The 21,829-nt window shown below is 48.2% G+C and overlaps 1 protein-coding gene across 6 annotated transcripts in view; it reads right to left on the bottom strand.

Annotated features, from left to right (window-relative positions):
- TCF7 (transcription factor 7) overlaps window positions 1-21,829 on the bottom strand; it is a 68,241-nt gene that overhangs the window by 44,974 nt on the left and 1,438 nt on the right. The gene's annotated exons all lie outside the window — the stretch shown is intronic.

The raw sequence follows: 21,829 nt of genomic DNA on the forward strand, positions 1-21,829 counted from the left end.
GACATTTTTGGGTCTTGATTGTTAGAAATACATCACTGGAAATGTTGCATCCTACAGGGAGCTGACCTGCTGCAATATCCTACAATTTATCACAAATTTTAAAATTTTATCAATACCCATGTCTGCTCAAGAAATGCATATAAGTGGTTGTTTATGAAATGTAACAGAACTTACACTGCAAAGACCTGTAGGTACCCAGTCAGCAAAGCTCTTATGCAGCAAAACAAAAAAGTTTACAAATTAAGTCCTTGATCTTGCACATATAGATCCAACACTTGCAAATACAAATACATACAAATAATTTTATGCACCAATTGTTGGGCTGGTTTCAACAAGACCATCCATAAATGTGAAATCATTTACCTACGTGAGCATCTGCAGGTCCGAGCCTTACACCCAGAGAACACTTTGGGAACGCTGCCCATGGAAGAGGCAGTAACCATCAATTTGGCAACAGAAGGCATTTACAGCTGTAAATCTCTGGTGTCCACACAAATCAGACGAGACCCAAGCTTGTAATAATTAATACAATGGCACAGGGTGCCCAGAGAAGCTGTGGCTGCCCCTGGATCCCTGGAAGTGTCCAAGGCCAGGTTGGATGGGGCTTGGAGGAACCTGGGCTGGTGGAAGGTGTCCCTGCCCATGGCAGGGGGTTGGAACAAGATTCCTTTTTTCATGAGCATGTTGATCATGGTGTGGAAGGGAGTGAAGAATTCTATCTCTGAGTTGTATTAGAGAATTACCCTCCCTGCCACAGAAATCTGCAGGCTAGAAACAAGCACCATAAAAAGATGGTCTTAGACCCTCTGGGAGCCTTACCCATGGGCACATACCACCTGGAAGGAAGTGTCTCAGGACATTTTTGGGAATAACATGGTTCTTTTTTTTGGGAATAATTCACAAGCAGCAAGAATAGCCAAAAAGTAGAAAGAGTTGCTGCTGGAGAGAGAGCAGAGCAGTGGATCAGATAAACCAGGGAAAACGCAGAGCCTCGGGATAACAAAAGCTCCAGGGCTTTCCCAGCTGCTGAGAGCACACAGAGCATGCCCCTGCCAACTCACACCAGCAGAACACCCAGCCCTAGCTACAAAGGTAGCTACCCAAGGATGTCATATTCCACCTTCAGAGCTAAAGAAAACAAATTACCCACCAGCAAAGAGATAATTCTTGCCACTAGCGTGTTCTGCAAGTGTAGGATACAGCACTCCCAGCTTCTGCCTTTACTTGTCATTTTGTGTGCAGAGATAAAGCACTTCTGCACAGCCCTTACACTAAAGGCAAACTGTAAATGCAGGGTTATAATTTATTTATGTACATTAGAAACTAGCTAATTTGCACTAGTGACTAGATACCCTATTGGAGGTTTTCATATTTTATGAATCAGCAAGCGAGCTAATGAACAAACAATTAAAGAGTGAACAAAGAAATGTACTTTGTTTGTTACTCTTAGTGAGCTCTAATAATACATTATATTAGTGAATACATTTGGTTCAAGTGATGCAGTCTAGACAGTAACCCACACCATGTGCTGAGATATTTTAGAAAAGAAGGGAAATGTCTGTGCAGGGTGTGATAATGAGAAAGAAGGCAGGGCTGTGTGTGCAAGGCAGGCAGGGAAAGCCTGTCTTGGGATGAGCAGACAACCAAAAAGGAGGAATGCTGCTTCGAAACGTCTGGGCTGATATCACAGAATGACATAATGGGTTGAGCTGGAAGGGACCTTAAAGCTCATCTTGTTCCAACCCCCCTGCTATGTGCAGGGACACCTTCCACTATACCAGGTTGCTCCAAACCCCGTCCAGCCTGGCCTTGGACACTTCCAGGAATGGGAATCCTTAAATAGCGCTGTGGGTCAACAAACATGCAGCTGTTATTTGCACAGAGAAAATCAATATATTTAGAGGAGGTAGAAACTGAAGCCATCAGTGCTGCCCGGGGAAGTGCAAACGCAGCCAGCAGTCGATGGCATGTGCAGTGGGAAGGCTGTGACTCTCAGCTCCCAGAAAACAGGACAAGGGAGGTGCTCCAGCAGCACATCCCCCCTGCCCTCAGACCAGCCTGGCCCTCTCCACCCCTGGCAGGAAGCGTGGGTAGGGTGCCACGGGCTTCACAAGAGCGTGCCCACAGCTCCGGGCTGGCTGCTGATGGGGCACCCCGGCCACCATCTGCCAAAATCTGTGTGCCCCCAGCTGGGCTCTGCTGCCAGCTCCTGCACCACAACCATCCTTCCACCAAACCAGCCCAGCAGCAACACGGGCGACCAGCAGCTCCAGCTCTGGCTGGCTCTTTGCAGGCCAGCTGTAAAGCTGGTAAACACTTGGACTCGTCTGACAAAACATTCGAGCAGGAGGAAGTGGGGTGTGTGCAGAAATACTCCATTACATATTGTAATGGCAGACATTAATTCAATGTTAATAACACTTTGCACTTTTCAATCACATATTCTAAAACCCTTTAGATAGGTGGGGAAGCATTTGGCTGATGATTACTGGGCAGAGCCCAAAGGTGTATTTTTCCCTTAGGCACGAGGAGGTGAAGTGACTTGTCAGAGTGGCAGAGCTGGGAAGAGAATCTACATCTACCCATTTCCAGACCTACATTCCCATCTAGTTGCCAGAAAGAGGAGTTAATTTAAATATCACCGTTTGCTGACCTACTTACAACGCTACCATCAAAACTTGGAAGCCGTGATCAAGTATATTCCCCTCTATACTCGGGCTTTTTTAGGATAACACAATCTTTGAAGTACGCCTTTCAGCTGCATTAAACATATGGATCATTATTATTTGCTCCACTTTCTTAACGAGTCCCTGTTTGCTGCAATTCAGCCGCTGCAGACTCTGCACAGACTCTCAGCCCTGAGAAACAGCTTCCCAGTGCAGGGATTGCTCTCTGTTACTGTCACCCCGTGGCCACCACCACGCCCTGCCCGAGGAGCTGGCGGTACCCAAAGACACAGCTCAGAAGGTGTGACTGTCCCTGTGCCTGCTCCTCTTTGTCCTCTTCTCCTCTGTTTTCTTTCTAAACAACCTTCTCTCTCCTCAGCCAGCCCATCTTCAATACTCTGTCACCTCTTATTGTCAGCCTTCCTCCCTTCACCAAAACCCCAAACACGTTCCTGCCTGCAGAGTGAACTGCGGGCACAGCCGAACGTCAACGACCACAGCAAAGGGAAAGATGGACTGGCAGCACCCTGTGTCTCCTTCCTGGTGGCAGCATCACCACCACGGCTCTGCTCCCACAGCTCCTCAGCTCCTGGTCCCCCCCCAGCCCACCAGGCATCCCGGAGCCAGGCAGGGCAGAACCCCGGCGGAAGTTAAAGCCGCTGTGCCAGATTAAGCAGCTGATAGCAAAAATTCGATGTAAGAGGAGAGAGGAAATGGTCAGCACCGTGCCCAGCTTTGAGGGCTGACCTCCCTAAGTAGGTCACGTCCCGTGGAGGGAAATCACGGCTGCCTGACCCCTGAGCTCAGGCAGGGCCTCCCGGGTACGGTCACCCCGACCACGCTCCGCTCGTGCCGGGAAAGCCGAGCTGCAGCCCTGCTTACGGCCCCATAACGGCAAAATCCCCATCTTAATCCCCTGGGCAATTCCAGCCCGGCCAAAACACCATCCCCAAACCTCCGTGTGCCTCTCCCTGCGTCTCCAGGAGCCGTTAGACGTCCTCAGCCTCGCCGTAACCTCATCTATCCAGACTGTTTACAGACATTTTATCGAGGTGCACCAGGTGTGGATGCGGTTACCGACTTTGAGACCGTTTACCTCATCCTCCCTTCTGCATCACATTGTCACCAGCTGTACATAAAAATCAGATAACGATGGTACTTCGGTCACAGCCAGCTCAGCCTCTGCACCCTCCCCTCACACATGCACTGGAGGCCGTGATGCATGTACAGTCCTCGCAGCAAACCACACACGAGCTGCTGCAATCAAATATCTGCCTTATCTCATTTTTTTGCTGAAGTAAATTACACTGTATTTTTTTTTTTTTTTTTTTTTACCCTTTTCAAAGCTGATACACAAATGACAGGATGTTGTTGAAGGAAAATATGAGCTTTCATAAGCTATTATTATTAGCACATGTGCACCTCTCTGCTGCTTTGATCTTACTGTAGGTTTGTGTTTATTTCTCCTGACTCTGTACTGACTGAACTTAAACCCGATGTCTGCCCCGATAGAGATCACGAACAATTAAAGCTGGATTTGTTAGCCACAACATCGTGGAGCCAGAGCTAGGGGATAATTAGCAGGGTGACATTCTCCCCAACACACTACATGTAGTTTTCCCAAAGTCTCTGGGCCGTGACAAGGTGTTTGCTGTGAAACGGAAGGGCGGTGATGTGTACTGAATGAGGGCTCTTTGATATTTCACATGTAAGTTAGAGCATGTTCAGGTTTTGTTTGCAGCGGAACTCTGCTGCTTCTATTGTTTTCTGAGCAGAAAAAAAAAAAGGCTATGTTCAAAAAAAAAACCCTTCCAGGCTGCCTTAAAAATGCTGTCAAGGATTCACAGCCCTCTATCTCAGCTGGGTTTAGTGATCAAAATAAGTTTATATGTTATTAGGTGCAGGGTTTTTAATACTTTGGCTGGCAGCACAGAGTCAACCCTCCTGCAGAAAAGGAATTCCCAGGGTGGTTCTGCTTCGGTCATCAGGGGAATCCTCTGCTGAGCTTCAATCCATTACACACTCACAACCTCTCTGAAGGCAGGGAATTTGTACAGAGAATACTCAGGGTGTGATTTGGTGGTGATGCACAGAAAGAAGAAAAGTAACTTGGATCTTAGTCCCTGGACTGACCATGCAAGGCCAGTGACCAGGAACAACCAAGTGGCTTTTCAGTTAACAAATATGACTCTATTACAAATTAAAACCTGGGGACTCAAGGCCAGGTTGGATGGGGCCCTGAACAACCTGATCTAGTGGGTGGCATCCCACAAGATGGTCTTTAAGGTGCCTTCTGACCCAAATCACTCTGTGATTCTGAGACTCTCTGATTCCAGTACCCAGCAGGATCCACTTGTGCTTGGTGCTGTGTGGATTTGCAGCAGGGTCCTTCAGCTGTAAAGGCAGCTGAGAACAACCCTGTTTACCGAGGCAAACGAGGGGAATGAGTTAAAGAGAATAAAGTAACAAGAACGGGACAGGAGTTCTACCCACTGGCTTCATGCACAATTAGACAATAATTTGAGTGTGCACTTTAAGCCCAGCCATGCCCTGACACATCAACAGGCCTTGGGAGGCAGCACGTGGGGACAAGCACTGCATTGGTGGGAGACTCATGTTTGGAGGAGGGACTAGTCTGTCCACCTTCCCCTGCATCTGTGGTGCCACAACCCCCTCCTTTGTCCCCACGGGGCACACGGACATGCATTAAAAACACCCCTGCAAAATGGGGAGCTTGATGTATCTATAAAACCCTGCTCAGCTCACTGACCTCCAAAGTGCCCCAACGGTGTTTGCAGCCCCAGCCAAGCCGGTGGCACGTCAGGGCTTGGGCTTGAGCAGAGTGATGCCACCAAAGCCTCAGTGAATGCCACCAGGTCTGGTGGTGACACGCAGGTGGCAGGTGGCTCACAGTGCTGGCACAGCTCCACTGCAGAACCAGATGTTGTTTGTGTTGAAGTGCCACGGCAAACTGTGCCACAGCAGCAGCAGGAGGCTGGAGAGAGCCATGTGAAAAATACACCGGGGAAAAAAGGTACATCCAGGGAAAAAAAAATGTTCTTGATGAATGGTTCTGTGAAAGTTCTGACCTGCTGGAAAATGTTACTTAATCAGCAAACCGAGTGAAAAACAAACACTGAGCACAGACAGTTCTTCAAAAACACCGAAGACAAGAAGTTTGCAGAACTCCGAAAATTCCCCAACGACTGTGGAAAAGGAATTGGGAACGGCAGCAATCAGAGCAGACAGCGGCTGCCAGCGCTGCTGAGTGATATTTACATCAATGTCCTGCCAACAATACCATTACTGGATTATCAGGGCGGATTAAGCCTTTAGCCAATTACCCCGACTGGTAAATTGTAGATTGTCTAGACTTTTTCATGTTCAACAATATGCATGAAGTTTCTCTTTATCGCTGCAGCATCACACGATGCTCCTGTGGGGTGTAATCCTGTGCCTCCCCGGGAGGTTCAGGTGAGCTGTGCCTGCAGCCCCGGGTTGCCTTAGTGTGGCCCTGTGCACAGACAGATTTATTTCAGACAGGATTCTCATAAATTCAGAACGACTTCCAAATTTCTTGACTAGGAGATCAAAGAGGCAAGCATTTGCTTCGTGCCATCTGGGGAGCTGCTCGACAGGGCAACGCAGTCTGGGGAGGGGGGAGGAGAAGGGAAAAAAGCAAGTCTTGGAGATTATGCCCTCAAAAACAAACTCAAATGCCACCCTCACATTAAAAAGCACTGGTTGGCAGTAACAATTAATTTCTTAACTGAAACCCGCCCAACTGTGTCCAAGTGTTTTAATTTGCCTATTGCTACAATATGCAAGGGAGCTGGCAGTAATGGATTTGCAATTAAAACTAAAACTGGCAAAGAAATCGCAAAGCTGGCAAAAGAGCTAATCTGCAAGCCATGATCACAAGATTACCAAGTGTTTATGCACATGCTAATTACCCGAGCACATCGCTGAGAATGGCTCGTAGGAGAGAACACCATGATCTAAATCCCCGGATCCACACGGCCAGCCCAGGCCTGGCCAAGCATCCTACCTGCTTCCCACAGCTCCCACGGGCTGGGGAACGCAGGGAATCGCCCTGTGGGGAAGCTGGGAGAGGGACAAGGGACAGGCAGAGGGTCCCTGTGCCATCCCACATCACAGCTGGGGAAGGAGGGATGACAATCACCTCTCAAGCGGTCACTGGGAGCCGCGTCCTCGACTGGAACATGGAGACCATCGGTGTGAAATTCAAATCACCCTGAATAAACCAGCACCCAGTTATTCACCCTTTCATCCTGCTATCTCTTGGCTCTGTAAATAGTTACTCCAGCAGGTCCTGGAGATTGCTGGTTGCACAGCACATGGCCCCACGCTGCAACCTCCGAGGGCAAACAGGCACCTACTGCCACGGGCATGAAACCTTCACAAATTACCTGCAAGGGACAGGCTGGGAAGGGAAAAGGGCTTAGAAAGTGATCAAACATCCGTGCAAATAGCTCATAACAGCAAGTGACAGTGGTCAGGGGCACCGTGAAGAGCAATTTTGAACCACAGGAGAGGATTTCAAGGAGAAAACAGAGTGGAAGAGTAGTCCCAGAATAAAAGGCTGCTGGGAAAACTGAGATTCTTTAATATATAGGATTAAGGATTGCCAGTATCCTCAGGGAGGAAATGCAAATGGGGTTTAGACCATTTTTTCCATAAAAATTAGGAAGGAGAAAGAATAGACTTTGAAGTTCAACATGTTAGCAAATGAAAGCAACAGCAAAGGAGACACAAAGAGAAAGCAAGCCCTGGACGCCTGGAATTATGTCTTAAACACTTGGTACCGAAAGACAGAACCTGAGGTGACGAGGAGACTTCCCTCTCTGCCGTGCACAGATCCCAGAAAATCTCCAGATTAGAAACTGCCTGAGAAAAAAAGTATTGCACAACCAAGGCAGGATGGAGTTGAGCATCCAAGCGGGATTCCTCCTGCCTCATTCAGCCAGAGCGGGAGGATGAGGCTGCAAGGAGCACAGCAGGGAACACAAGGTGGATGCCAGGCTGGCACACATGGAGCAGGGAAAGGGTCTCTTTGCTCTAGGAAATGGAGTTTGGAGCTGGCACGGAAGGAGGGGACAACTAAGAGACATCATGGAGATGTCAGCAATCCAACAGGCACCTCTACAGAGCTTTGTAGCTCAGCTGTGTTGATGGAGACTGATCATTCCTGACAGCCTCATGGAAGCCAGAGGGTTCATCCAGGCTGCACAGAGGTGCTGCAGGACCAGGAGGACGCTCTAAGGGCACACAGCAATGGCCACTGCTGGGCCTGGCAGAGGATGGATGGTCTGTGTGGGGACTCCTCAGAGGTATCAATGGTCTCTCTGGATCCTGGGAGGCGGCTGAGATGGGCAGTTTGTAGTTGGCTGGTGGTCATTCCAACCTGTGTACTCGTGTAAGGCAATTGCAGAGCGAGTTCAACCCATCATTACTGGTGGCCATGGAATGCCCTGTGTCAGGAAATGGCACCCAACCATCAGTGATGCTTGATAAGAGCTATGGAGTTAATTGGTGCCACGGAAGGGGAGGTTCAAGGGAGAAGTGCTTCAAAACTTGGCTTGGGAACTAATTTATCCATCCCTACCTGTAATGCACTGTCAAGCAGTTAATGTATGTCCAGCTATGGGGTAACTGAGTGACCTAGAGGAGATGATCCACCATGGTAAAGCAAAGATGATACAGTGTTTGGTCCTTCAGACTATGAACTCCATTGCTGTACAGCTGCTCCTTGCTCAAAGTGAGGTAGATATGTGGACTCTAAAAGTTTAAAGATTATAACACAATCACAAAGACTTCTGTTGGTGGGTTTTGGGGTTTTTTTTTCCAAATACATTTGACAGAAATTTTTCCTAACATCCAGGGATTTGGTCAGCTTCTCTGTACTTTTTATCCAGCATCTAAGCCAGGCTCTGCTGCTGCTGGGGTCTGCCATTCTGCCTTTCTCAAGGAAAGCCCCAGATACAACTGTTGCCTATTTAGAGTCATCTACAAACCAGTTTAATAAAAGCTGACTGCATCTGCTTCCATGTTATTAGTTCTGCCCCAAAACTCTGTTCCTGGCAACACAATGTTCCACGCTAATGAGCCAAATCTTCCCCTCCCATGGCAGTACTCCTAAACCTCCACACCATTCAGTTCACAAAGTTACCACCCTGTTTTTCCCTCGGGGGAGGGAAGGATTGCAGCTGCAGAGGGGGTTCTTCAAATAATATGAAGGCCAAAGATCTGTGGGAAAATCTGCTCTCAGACAAATAGCACTTGGGGGCATCTGCAGAGAGAACCAGCCCCTCTTTACTTCTGTCTGGGTCCCACGTCCTTCTGGCAGCGGAGTTTTTTATGAACCAGGCTGCCATTAATCCCCTGCCAGTTCCTACACCCTACCATCCTCTGTGGGCAGACAGCACCGAGTGGGAGATAATGCTGCAGGGAAGTGGTATTTACTTCAGCTGGATTTTGTGGCCTTTCGGGAGAGTTTCGGCTCGGGGCAGTTATTTCTCACCCGCTCCCGCTGCAGAAAGGAGGGATTTGGTGCAGGCCAGGGTGGCTTTTCCTAGCTCCTTTCCCAGTGAATTTTCACCCATTCTTGCCAGTTGTCTCCCTGCAGCCCTGAGCGTGAGATAAACAGCGATGCGAGGCTGTCGCGCTGCAGTGATGCTGCCTAGATTAAAGGGAAATCAGATAACTCATTACCTAACTGAAACTCGCTGCTAGACTGCTGGAGAGAGCGATAACATCTCCGAGCTGGAGGACTCTGCTGCCCTGGCAGACATCATGGGCACCCCAACAGAGCTGGGGGGGCTGCACCCCGGCTCGCCCACCCGGCTGCCTCCCCACCCGGCACGGGGAGATGCCTTGGGATGCAGAGATGGAAATGCCCAGGATGGTGAGATGCCTGGGATGCAGAGATGCCCAGGATACAGATGCAGAAATGCCCAGGGTACGAGGCAGAGCCTCAGCCACCACAAACACTGGTTTTGGCCTCCCCACTCTCACACCTGGAGCTGCCAGTAAGGAAAATTCAGGGGTCGAAGCTGACACAGGCACAGCTGGTGGCCTTAATATTTCACAAATGATGCCCTGCTAGAACAGTCAGCTTCACCCCATCGTGCCATGTCTCCTTGGGATTCTGGGAGTTGGACTGAACTCATCTGACCGCCTCCACTACTGCTGTGTCTGCTATAAAGCTTTCTGCACCCCATGCGACAGCAGCATCTCCCTGGAAAAGATTTCATCCACTTCAGACTGTGCCTCAAGCCATTAACTGACAAACTGGCAGGGAAGTACTGTTAACAAATGATTTCCTAGAGATTACTGTTTAAGTAAAAAAGGTTCCAAGATAAATAGACTCATTCTTCATGACAAGGAATTTGAATTATGCATCCAGAGGTTCGGTACATGTGTCCAAAAGCTATGCCGTGTGATCCTGGAGGTTTTTCTCATCACCATATTACAAGTGGGTAAATAAATGACATTTTGTCCCTGGTTTAATAAGGAGGATTTGTGCAGCTTGTGTATTTCAGACAACATGCTGGACCATCGCATCACTGTTCCCATCCAACTAATGCCACTCTATGAAATTACTGCTTAGGCTGAAAAGGTGATTGTTTTTAAAGCAAGAAAAGATGCCAATTGCCTTGAAGGAGCTGTGGTCTTAGGGCCACCTGCAACTCCCTAGAAGATTATGAAATTGCAATTTCTTTAATATCTTGAAGTAAATGGTCTAAGAAGCAGCACAGATTACTTTTTTGGCTAGTCCTTCTCTGATCACTTCTGAAACATCCCCTCTCGCAGACCCCTGGGTGGGATTTTATGGTTTTTTTTTTCAGTATCCATGTGACTGTCCCTGCAGTGCTCTCCAAACATCTCTTACACATGAAATGATAAAGCTCCAGAATGCTCCTGGGGGAAACTGAGTCACGGCCAAACAAGCTCCTGCGGGACAGGGAGCAGGAGCCGGGATAACACCACGCTTCGCCCGCCACAGCCCTGCACGGCAGTTACAAGACTATCCGGTTCCTCTGCTATAAAACTTGGTAACATGCCTCACTTCTTACCTGATTTTGAGAACATCCTGTGTTAGCACATAAACAACTGGTGCTGCCCGTGTCTGTTTCTCTGGCTGCTCACCCCGCCTGCCACGGCACCTGGTGCTCTCCGGGAAGAGGATCCCGGATCAAACAAACCCCTGGGCGCAGGAGACAGGCAGCTCCCGCCCACGGGCACAGCCACGCACCCACCCAGCACCCAGGCATCTGCCACTGGCTTCAGAAGGAAATTTGGATCAACAGTGATTCCTTTTTGATATGGGAACCGATCTTTTGGGGATTCACTGCAGCCTGCCTCATCCATCACTGGGCATTCATATGCAGATCCGTGTGCAAGGCGAGCAGAATCACAGAATATTCTGAGTTGGAAGGGACCCAGAAGGATCACCGAGTCCAACTCTTAACTGAATGGCCTGTGCAGGGATCAAACCCGTGACCCTGGCATTAGCACCGTGCTCCAACCAACCGAACTCACCTCAGTACAAATAGTACATTATAATTTGAAAACATCTTATTTTGTGAAGTTTGAATACATGCATGTAGTTATAGACTATTTCCAGTAAATGTCATTAACCAAACAACTGGCACTGACATATCAGGTAATTTTCTGTCCTCTTGACTCAAGAAAATAAATTTTCCCTACTATTGTAGGAAAATACTCCTGTATTCAAGTGCTGTCCTAAGTCCCAGTGAGGGATATCCAGTGCTTTTACCTGGGTAGTAAAAACTTAACTTGCCAGATATAACCTTAGGTTCAGCCACCAAATTAATTATAGAAAAGAGAAAAGGGCTTAGGCACAATGTCAACTTCAAGCCAGAAGCATTAAAAACTTTTTAGCTTTTTCCAAACACCACTGTCTGTTGCATTATACAGAGCAGGATGCCAATAGGAGCCACTTAGTTGCAAACAGATCCTTAAATTACTGACAGTGTGGAAATTAATGCATTTACTCTATAAAACTATTGCCTTGTCAAAGTGTTCCCATGTCCCCTAGTCCAGGCTGTTCCAGGGAGCTAAATCAGCAACAGCAAACCCACTTCTGTGATGTCATTTTACAGCATTTGATTCTTCAGAGTTTCCAACAGCCTGCAAGAAAATCAACGCATCAGGCTAAAATCTGGAGAGTCTGTTTGCACTGGAACAGGACTCCAGACCTGGACAAGGGAACAGAGCTGCCCTGAAGTTAAAACAACCTGGAACAACTGTATGGCTCCCTGTAAATCCCTTGGAGAGTTTGTATCCTGCCCCACGACAACCAGAGATACATCTGATTTGAATGAAACCTCAGACTTCATGATTTTCATGCCAGCTCTTTCAGAAGCAATGTAATTTTCTGCAACACCCTGTTATTTCACTCACCATCTCCACAGAATTTTGCTCCAATTCCACAAGCAAACTTATTTTGAGGATACAGACTGTTTCCAACTGGTTTTAGAAGGGCCACACACTTAAAAATCAAGGACAGGCTTAAACCACAGCCTTCAGCCACCCTCATGTGAAGGTGCACATCTCCATCATCACCACCTTACTTATAAAAGAAAAATGCAAACAAGAGATCAGCGCCGAAGATTCCAACGTTTTTTCTTTCTTCAGAAAACCATCCCTATAGTAATGCTTTCAAACAAATAGTAAGCTAAAACCGAAACACAACGGCAGTAAAATCAAATCTGATGAGCTCTTCAAAAAGATCTCGGGCGATATCAGCTGGCAGGACTCTGTTGTCTGTCCCAGAGCTACGGCAGCTGATCCCAGCCAGGGCTTGGCTGCGAACACACCAGAGCCAGGAGGCTGCAGCCTTTCATATTCCCAAACCAAATCCAAGTTCTGATCGCTGGGACGAGGAAGAAATTTTTTTTTTTTGTTGTGATACACTGCTGTGTAATTACTGCAGATTTCATTTACTTTCTTTTGAATACTACAGCAGATACAAAGGCTGGGTAGATGTGGCAGCTTCTTGTGTTATCACCTCATGCTCTAGGTTTACATTCTAAGACTTAGTTCCCCAAAATACCAGGGATGTGTGTGCCTATTAAAGGAAAAATAAAAATATTTCCCTGCCAAACTGATAGCAAGGAAAGAGTTTCATGTAAAATTAAAAAAAAAAAAAGTAATCTGCCCATTTTCTGAATAAAATCAGAGTTAGAAATAAGGGATAAGATCAGAAAGGAATGCCACTGGGTAAAGGACTGTTCATGGGACGAGAACATGGAAAATTCCATAAAGCACCAATGTTGCTAAGAATATTCAAAAGTCAAAGCTTTCTGTGGGTGTGCATGCACAGAGATGTCAACACAACTATTTCATGATCACCGAAATTGCTACTAGCCTGCATCCTCTCTGAATGGCTATTTTTAGGACCCGGCCTTTCATGTGGTATAATGATGTGGATTTTACAAGAGCATTTATAATGTGTTTCATATGGTGCAGAGTCCTGGAGAAATTGCTTTATATCAGAGAAAGTCAAACAAAAAGGTTTGGGTGTTTATTTAATTTTTTTTTAAATTTTTAATTCTTATTTTATATTATTGCTTCTAGCTTTGATTTTGGGTAATACAGATATTTTAATTTATCTATTCATTTAATTTACCTAAGCACTGCCAAGGAATACTCAGCGCAGCACGGTGTGATCTTGCAAAACGTCACTTTTGGAATCCACATATTCCCTTGGATGGTGAGATTCCCAAACTAGCAGTGCCACAGTGTGTAAGCTGTAGCAGGAAGCCAAAGCTCAAGGGCCAGTTTTGAACCCGGGGTATGGTGGTGTCGGGGGCTGTGCTGTGTCTGCCGTGTCAGAATCCAAAGACAACGACTCCTCTCCACTATCTCCACTCCTGCACCAGCAATTCCAGGGCAGCAGCTCATAACAGGAGCCACCTCATCAGCCTCTCAAGCTAAGAACAACAAATTTTCATGTGGTAGATCTTAGGATGGTTTATTTCCCAAGCATGAATGCAGCCTCCGCAGTGCCATCTCCTCGGCCTCAGAATGAGAATTCCACATTTCTGATCCTCTCTGAGCGTTTTCCTGCAAAGAGCCTCTCCCCAGCACTTCTTCCACGAGTGCCTTTATAATCACATCTCCCTTGTGCTCACTCCAACACACTTTTATGACCCTTGGGCCTTCACATTTTACTTTTGTGTGAGTGCCATCAGGGCAGAACCTCAGTTTACGCTACTCCTCGGAGCAAACCACAGCAGAAAACAAACTCGGCACAGAGCAGACAAGTTGAATCACTTAAAAAAAAAGGTCTTTTTTTGGTCAGTCCATGATTACTGTGTAGCTCTTTAAGGCAGACGTGTACTTTGTATATTATATAGTTCCAGATTCTTCAATGGAACAAAGGAGATACTGTTGAGACGGTTTTTTTGCCTATCATTTAATCAAATGCAAAGTTGTTATAACCGGAGGGGAAAAGTGCTCCAGATTCTAGTATCCAGTTTTACTTTGGTTTCAGAAACTTACCACAGCATTGTTGAGTTTATTGTTTTCTTTCACAAAATACTAATTTTGGGACCCCGTGAAACACAATGAAGTGGATTCCTTTCGTGGCAGCTGAGCTGTGTTTAGCACAGAGGCGGTGGACGGGAGAGGAGCAGTGGTTTAAAGCCACTTTGGTGACCTCTTCCCCAGCACTTCCAGCCAGCAGGATGCTCTGGATGGGGACAGCAGATTTTGCCAGGTTTTGCTAACCCTCGTCATCCTCGGGACTGAACAAGTGTCCCACTTCCTCCATGAAATCCCAGAGGCACTGGTGGTGGAATAGTCCTTTATAACTTTGGAATGGTCATAAATGGTGTGTCCAGAGAAGACCAGTGGAGCTGGGGAAGGGTCTGGAGCACAAGTCTGATGAGGAGCAGTTGAGGGAGCAGGGGGGGCTCAGCCTAGAGAAAAGGAGGCTCAGGGGACACCTTCTTGCTCCCTCCTGACAGGAAGGTGAAGCCACGTGGGGGTCAGGCTCTTCCCACAAGTAATAGGTGATAGGATAAGAGAACATGGCCTCAGACTGCACCAGAGGAGGCTCAGATTGGATATCAGGGAAAGTTTATTCACTGAGAAAGTTGACAAGCCCTGGCACAGGCTGTCCTGAGAAGTCATCATCCCCAGAGGGATTTAAAAGACATGTAGATGTGGCACCTGGGGACAGTGGTTTAGTGGTGAGCTTGGCAGTGCTGGGTTAACAGCTGGACTCAATGATCTTACAGGGCTTTTCCAGCATAAATGACTCTGTGATCCTAAATCATAAAGACCCAAGGCAAAAACCAGCAGTGACATAGCAGCACTAAGTTGCTCCACAAGGAGGTGAAGGTGAGAGCTCCTTGTCCAAGATCATTAACCAGGGAACACTTCCCACTGCAATCAAGCCTCAGAGGAGTACGAGGTTACAATCCCTTTAAGAGATGGAGGGGGTGGGTTTGTGAGCCACCAGCATGTGCTGAACTGGCAGGCTCAGGGTGAGAACAGGACCTTGGGTGACGTTCACAGAGGGTTTGGTCCAGACTCTGCAGGTTCTTAGGACACCTCATCGTTCACACCATGAAATGCCCGCAGTGCCCGGGGGCTGAGGGAGCCATGCCCTCCTGGACAGACCGCTGGACAAGCCAGCAGGAGGAACAGTCTCCACTGATTCAGCTGGATTAAAACTGGAAGGTAGGAAGAGAACAGCTCTGTATCCTGTTACCAACCCTCTGAGTCACCCGTCCTCCTACCAAACCTTTGTTTCATCCTCCAGACACAGAGCCTAATGAACAAGGATCATTATAGTTCTAGCCTATTTCTTAAAGAGAAATTCGAAGAATAGCACATGAAAGAGCCTGGAGCAGGGGACTCACACGTCCCAGCTCGGCACCAGCCTGGGGTTTGATCGGGCTGAGCAGCTTTCCCCGCCACAGTGGATCTGCAAAGAGTTCAGGAAGCAACTTGTACCTACTCTCCTATTGCTGTGCCCTCCACCCACCATTGGTAAAGGGTGAGGTAAGAGCATGTGTACATCAGGCGGGGAGAGATGCTGACCTAAGCCATCTCCTGGCTCCCAGAGCAGTGAGGTGGAGTGGCAAAGGCATGGGAAACCAGGGGCCCTGAGCAACCCAGTGGGTGGCATCCCTGCCCATGGTAGGGAGTTGGAACAGGATGAGCTTTAAGGTCTCTTCCAACCCAAACCATTCTGTGATTCTGTGAAATGAGCAGCAAACGAAAGCAGAGGGAGCTGCAGTGGCTGTGGCCAGCCCAAAACCCTGGAGGGGTGGGATGAAGAGAAGCTCCCACAGTGGCAGTGCCTTCAAGAAGACAGTGCTGGGGATGTCTGGCACCTAGTCCCTCTTCAAATCAACAGAACAGAGAGCACAAGGCAATCCATGAGGATTTACTGAGGAAATTTTCTCGTGACTCACAGGTGGTGCAGGAGATTTTAGCAACTGAAGAGCAGCATGTGCCTGACTGTTGTTCACCCAAGCCCACCCAGTCCAGCAGAGCCTCCCTGTGCTCACAGGTGCTCGGGTCCCTCCTCACCTCCTCTGTGGTGAATTGCCAAGGGGGCTCAAAGGCCAGCCCCGATGAAACAAAGACTGAATTTGGTCTTGATGAATCACAGCCAAAAGGCAGAATTTAATGGCGAGCTTCCCCAAAACTGCTGGTGTTTCTCAGCACTAGACTTTGCCCTCCCAATAAGCACCATGCCATGCACACACAGACACACACAGATTGGGATCTTAGGTGTGCAGCTCACACCACCCGTACCCCGAAATCCTGCTTCCCTTGCAGATCACGCCGCAGATAGAGAGGGTTCAGCCTGTGATTAGGATCTGGCCCTTTGCAGATGATCTTTGATAGCAGGCAAGGGAGTCATTCCTAGGGAGCCAGCGATGTGTGTTTAGTCACAGGAGCACACCAGGGTTACCGGGCCGGGTGCCTCGGAACAGCACATCCCACCACAGGGACTGCTCAGGGGCTTCACCCCAGGACAGGAATTCAGCGGTGTCTGCAGAGCCATGGCAGGAGTGAGGCAAACAGTGAGTGCACTGCAGAGCTCCTCCTGCTCTCCCTTCTCTGGGTTACAGCTCCACAAACCAGACCAGCCCTGCACTTTCATCTCGGACACGCCACTCAAACCCAAACCGCTTTGTTCTTCGCAGTTAAAATTTCAAAAATACTCATCATTAACATGGATGAGCTTTGGGAACTTGGGTTGATGTGAAGCTTTCGCTTTTCTCTCTAAATTCTCGACCGGTTGAGCTCATAACACTTCACAAACAGCAACAGTTGGAAGCTTGCAGGAACAGTGCCTTTACCATACACATCTCATAGCAACTCCCCCCTCCCCAAAGCATCCCATGCCTGGGAAGTCAGTTCCAGGGTAGCCTGTGAAGGAATCCCAGTGGGAGAGCAGATATTGTTGAACTGTCTGAATCACGTGCCCACTTATTCACATGCACAGATTTACATAAAACTTGCTTTTGTTTCCCTGTGACATTTCTCTTTCTCTTTTTTTCATTCCAAACAATTTTAAAAATAAGGTTATATTAGACCACACACAGGCAGTGCTGTATCATGTCACTGCTTCTTAAGCAGAACTCTCTAATTTATTTCAAAGGGAAGTTCTGCTTCAAAATTGAGGGTGTGATATGAACTCAGAAATTAACACAAGAATTTTCCTTGGGGGGAACCAAGACTGAATCAGACATGCAATAAATGACCTCGGAAGCCCCGTGCCTTGGTACATCCACCTATCCAACATTACGCTTTAACGTAAAAAATGATTTTCACCATTATCTTATTCCAAGCTAGGTAGAGGAGCTGAAAGAAGTGGATTTGCTTTGGTCAGGAGGGAACAAATTACTCATCTGTCTGTCTGCCAGGAGGTCCATCAGCAGCCACCGCACTCCTAACGCTTTCTGCCGGGAATAGGAGGATTTATGGGGACAGAGCACCATCCCGGCGAGGTCCCGCGGTGCAACCCCTGCTGCCAGGGAACCCGGCTGGGCTGCTGCTCTCCCACAGCAACAGGCACTGCTGGGAACACACGGAGCTCCTGCTGGCCTCCAGCTGCCTTCCCTGCCTCCCTCCACACACAGCATCTGGAGCGGGACGCGGCAATCCTCTCCCAGCGACAAATCCCTGCCGCACGGCGACTCCGGGGAGCTTTCCCACCGGTTCCAACAAGATCAGAACTCAACACAGGAAAAAGCAGTACTAAACTATTGCCCTGACAGTGCAAGTCAGGACAGACAGACCTCGCAGAGAAGCAGCTGAGCTGCAGATTTCCTTCCGCCAGCTGCTGCGGGGGCCACGGCCTCCTCCTGCACAGGGATGGAGCAGCCCCGGGGAAGGGGATGCAGCAGGACCAGCCGTGTCCTGGGGCTCAGCGGCTGCTGCCTCAGCTTCTGTCCAGCAAAGAGCAGCCCCAGACTGCAGCTCTGTGCTTTCTGACCTCGTGTTAGACATTTGGGCCCCGTGGCCCCAGGCCAGCAGTAACTGCACTTTCATCTTGCCCTGCCCAAGGGGACATTTCAAACCCTCTGAAGGAGCTCCGGGAGCCCAGCAGACCATGGGGACCAGGCTCTGACCAGGGGCATTATTTGTGAGTCCTGCTGCCTAATCTGGGGACTTCGGCTGTGCAGGGCTGGGGAGGTACCCCCACCCTTCTGCTCCCACGTAAGCTCTGGTTAGACAACTTAATAATTAAGAAAATGAGGTAGTGTCTGTTTTCCCAAAAAAATGGAAGCTCTTGGACTTCTGGTTTTCCTACAGACAGAAAGCCCAGTGCCTCAGCTTTACATATGGAACATTTTAATCCTGCCTTCACCTCGCATGCTCGGCACACACACCTGAGGGGCACAGAAGGTGTGAGGAGCACCCCTGGGATCTCCTCCATCAATGGAAGTGGGGAGAACTTGTGCCCTACGTACAGGACAGCACGGCTCATTCCCCTATTTTATAAACCTATTTACAAAAGGAACTTAAAGGAACTTATAAGTGCTCCTTCTACCATTTAACTACCACATGGTACAAGATATAACAATGTTCAGAAAACCCCCTCAGGTCTAAACTCAATTATACAACTGTAGCAAGAAAAATATTTTAATCTGATCAAAGTGTTAACATGTTTGACCATGTCTGACCTCTAATGTTTGTAACCACCTAAAAGGCTGATGTTCTTACTAAGGATGTACCTTAATTTGATTTAAAGTCATTTGTACTATTTAAAAAAGGATATAGTTTTATGATTTTATATTTAATTTAGAAAAACAGTTCCTCAACTTGCTCATATTCTTTGGAAGTTTCTTGCAGGTTTTTAACCCATAAATCCCATATATTTCACTCTGGGAAAAACTGGGCTCTGCATGAGACGGGAGAGTGGAGCCCTGAAGCACCAGGCACACAGCACCTGGGAGCCAGGTGAGAGCCAGCTCTGCTGGGGGCTGGCAGAACGCTGGGATTTCAGGTGCACACGGGCTATGCTGAGGGGCTCCTGACACCCTTCACCTCCCCAGCCCAGCAGCTGATGGGGTTCACGGCTCGCTCCCAAAACCCAGGCTCAGCCCATGCCTGGAACGCAGCTCCAGAAGCACTTCCACCCTGGCTGCACCCCTGACACAGCCCTACTGCCAGCCCAGGAAACCTGGGCCTGCTCAAAGCAGCATCACTCCTGCTGAATTATCCCACACTGGCATTTGCCACCTGCAGCCGAGATGGGCCACCCTGCTGTGGGAGCCCCGGCCACCCTCCTGCTGCTGCTGGCCCTCTAGGGACCACCAGCTGGGCTTGGCCTTGCTGCTGGTGGCAGGTGCCCAGACACCTTCAGAGCATCGCTCTGGAGCGGCATCAGAAGCTCGGAAATAACACGAGTGGGTGTGTTTTGGTAAAAAGAGGCAATTTGGGCCGGGAGATGCGGGGAGCCGAGCAGGATGCTGGGGCGAGCAGCCTAACAGTTAGTGGCTACAACCACCTCGAGGGAAACAAAGCAGAAGTGATGCTGCTGCTGAGAAAATCAGAAAGAAAATAGGAAAGCAGCAGTGCCGGTAGCAACACACCCACCCAGGCAGGCGCCGGGGCCGCTCCAGCGGTGCTTGCAGGGCCCTGACGGGGTTCGTGGGGAGCCCACCGAAAAAAATGTGGTTTTACAGAGTACTGCAGGGCAGGGGCTCAGCCCCAGCCTCGGCTGCCCCTCGTCTTTCAGGGAGTTATACTCTGTTCTCAATCAGGTAAATTACTATTTTCGATGCAAAGCCCTGAAAGTTTGCCAGAGTACTCCTGGGTTAATCTTTTAATTTATATTTTTTTTTTTTTGAAGATTCTAAAATTAATCCCGGCTGCAAACAACCGTTTCCAGGAAGCCTCATTAACCAAAATACAATCTCCACTATCAAGAGCACGCATGGCTGTGATACGTAATCCCATTCACTCACACAACCTTCCTCCCCGACTCTACTTGTGCTAAAGTGTTAATTAAACACACTTTTATGGATGGTTAAATATCTGCAATCTTCGGTCACAGATCTGACCTCCCCAATTATTGGAAGCAGCCACCAGATTATAGCCCACACTTCACATAATGTACACAGCAGCAATAAATCTATATGAGAGCAATCCATAATTTACCATGATAACCTTTGCACAGTCAATAGAAACACAAGACAAAATTGCCCAGAATAATATACTGGAATAACTATTGCAACAAATTGGAAAACCACAAGACCAGCCTTGATCTGAGGAATAAATCTTCCCCTGTCTGTTAGGTAACAAGATTTTTAGCTGAAAACATCAAATCAGCTCTTTAAAGTCACACAACATCAGCCACGGCAGGACCTGAGCAGGCCTAAGGGAAGCTGGCTGAGGCACTGGATGATTTTGGTGGCTCTCACGGGCACTGGATCATTCCTCCTCTGCTACTTAAGTTTTCTCCCCTTCGAGTTCTGCACAGTCTGTTTACTCCTGTCTGCTGCTCTGACAGTAACCACTTGGATTTCATTCCATTATCAAGGGGAGAGGTGATTCCCAAACCACAATCTGCTTTTTAGCCCAACTGCTAATAAATAGGCTATTGCACTTTGCTGCCCATCTAGGAAGAGTTTAAGATTAAAAGAAATGTTCCACTACAACAAATAGCAGCTGGACCAACATAACTCTGAACTCACCCAGATTGTATCCCAAGGAGCTTACTAAATGTGTTTCAATAAGACAAATTTAATATAATTTAAAATTTATCAGGAAGTGAACAGCTTCGTATCTAAGGGGATGGGGGGGATAGCTGATACCTGGATGAAGGGGCACAAGGTGGGAAGCACCAGAAGAAATGCATTTGTGGGACCTGTCTCCTGCTGCCCAGGCCAGCTGGGTCGGGCGTGAGGGTCCGGCACTGATTCCCACAAATAACACTGAGTTCCACACCCCACAACCCACCAACTTTTCATAACACCAGTTTAACATCCTACCCCTCTTGTGAACAAACGACCGGAATTGAGGACGGTTTTATAGGTCCTTTTAAACCTCACCCCTTTAAAGGTTAAAAACTAAGCCTGAAATAAACCAAATTATGTTCCATCCTCCTTTGCTGATGGCTGATGCAGAACAACGTCTGAGACAAACGCAGCAGTGCCGGCTCCCCAGGAGCCACACGGGCACCAACTGACTGCTGCAAAGTCGGGACACTGCTGCAGTTCTGATAGAGATGGGGATGGGAAAAGACAGCTTTTGTAGAGAAGCCTTTAGTTCAATCATTCACATAGCAAAACTTAGAAATATTACAACATACAGAATTACTGAAGCTGATTTAAACCAAGAGGGAAAAACTTTACAGCAAGAAGACGGGAACAGTCCTCCAGCAGTGTGAAGCCTTTTCCTAAAAACCTCTATTGCCATTTTAGAAGCACAAGACCCACCTTCTGGGCCATCATCCACCACACAGCCCTAACCCACAGCACACCAGAACCTGGCTGTTTTACAAGCAGACACATCGAGCTCAACTTTGGCTGTGGGACATGTCCCTGGACACAAACACCAGGGGCTGCTCCTTCCAGAGCCTGTGACCCAGAAAAACGAAGGCACATTCTTCCATTGGATATTAGGGTTTGACTGCTGGA

Source organism: Myiozetetes cayanensis, unplaced genomic scaffold (assembly GCF_022539395.1).
Source record: "Myiozetetes cayanensis isolate MyiCay16 unplaced genomic scaffold, myiCay2020 scf17, whole genome shotgun sequence".
Classification (NCBI taxonomy): Eukaryota; Metazoa; Chordata; class Aves; order Passeriformes; family Tyrannidae; genus Myiozetetes; species Myiozetetes cayanensis.